Raw genomic sequence first — 1,766 nt, 5'->3', positions numbered from 1 at the left:
CTTGGCCTGGATCTAGAGCAGGCTGGTGATGGTGGCCTGAGAACCTTTGATCTCTGTGACAACCAGTCCGCAGCCTCAGACAATGTGTTCGTGACAGTGTGGCTGTTGTCCTGAAACTTGATTTCCAAGCCAGGCCGGAGCTGGGGTTTGGCCCATGGGCTCGAGCTTGCCAATCAGTCAGTTAGAATAGGACCAAACCAATGACTCAAAAACACCAACACAAGAAGATAGTGCTCTCTACCTCTGCTTCTGGACAGTAGGGAATTCCCTTCAGCAGAACCAGACTTCTGGGGAGCTACTGGAACAGCCTCAATGTCCTCAATGATACATTTCCTCAATGTCTGTTTAAAGACATCAGACATGCTGAACCGACTGGGAAAGAGGGTGCCGAGATTCCGGAGGACAAGAAATTAGAATACAGGCTCTGCCTAGAAAGGACAGCGGCTGGGGACCAGGGGTCAGCAGGACCTTTGCTGGTCCCATGGAACCGGAGCAGTGGGGTAATTTGGCCTCCAGGGGACATCTGACAATATTGGGGGACATTTCCGATTGTCATGATTGTGGGAGTGGATGGCTTGCTACTGTTTGTTAGTGAGTAGAGGCCAAGGATGCAGCTAGCACCCTACAATGCACAAGCCAGTAGCACAAAACACTGACCCTAAGGGCTTAATGGTCAGAAAACCCTTTGGTTTTCAACGATGAGGAAGTATAAACTGTAAAGAAAGCAAGAGAAATGCCACCAAAACAAGAAACAATCAACACTTCTTAATTCCTGCAATCTTACATCATTATTTCTCCCCAAATTACTTGTATAAGTCAAAGTGGTCAAAAACCCCTCTCAAAAAATCCACTCATTTTTCTAATAAATAAAAATACCCTAAATGCATCTTAGTTATGATAGAATGATCAGTGTTACTCAGTTCATTGGTTCTAGAGAAATCCATACAACTGTTTGCATGAAAGCATTCTACTCAACTGGACATTACACAAGCTTCAGCTTGACACAGAAATCTAGAGATTTTCTTGTAACTCATTTGCACATTATGTTAATCTGTGAAGAAATTATAAATTTTAATAATTTCACAGATTACCTAAACTATTTGATTAAAATATATATATCCTGTTTCGATAAACCATATGCTCCATGTAGTTCTTTCCAGACAAATCCAGGAATTTTCCACCCAAGGCTTTCTCCTGTCAAATGCAATCTGAGTTCCTGCTAACTCACAGTGTCCTGGCTGGGTTTTGGGGTTACATTTACATACTCACTATACAATAGGCACACTTATCACAAGGAGTCCTGCGCTCAGTTTAATATGATGACCACTTTATGATCCTTCCCTGGGAAACCAGTTGTTCTGTGTGGCTGTTATGCACTCCATCCACATCAGTCTTTGAAATGAAACATTTTCTCATATTTAGTGTTTCTTCTGCACCACTCTGTTAAATTACTCAGTACCTCTAGTGCAGAAACTCAAAGAAGAAACGCAGGTCTCTATTTTGTTATTTTGTTCCTTTAATGTTAGGAAGATAATTTATACATACATACATATATATAATACATACATATATGTATATATATATAAACACTTCATATATATATATGTATGTATGTATCAGTCACCATAGCAATTCAGTAAAATAAATGAAAGTTTTTTAAATAAAAAGGTGCCGGAAAAATTGGATATAATACTGGAAAGAATTAAAAATGATTCCTGTTTCACACAAAAATTAGAGATGGTTTCTGTTCTACACTGAATGTTTGC

The sequence above is a fragment of the Saccopteryx leptura genome, chromosome 1 (genome assembly GCF_036850995.1).
Source record: "Saccopteryx leptura isolate mSacLep1 chromosome 1, mSacLep1_pri_phased_curated, whole genome shotgun sequence".
NCBI classification, from domain to species: Eukaryota; Metazoa; Chordata; class Mammalia; order Chiroptera; family Emballonuridae; genus Saccopteryx; species Saccopteryx leptura.
This window is presented reverse-complemented; position numbering follows the sequence as displayed.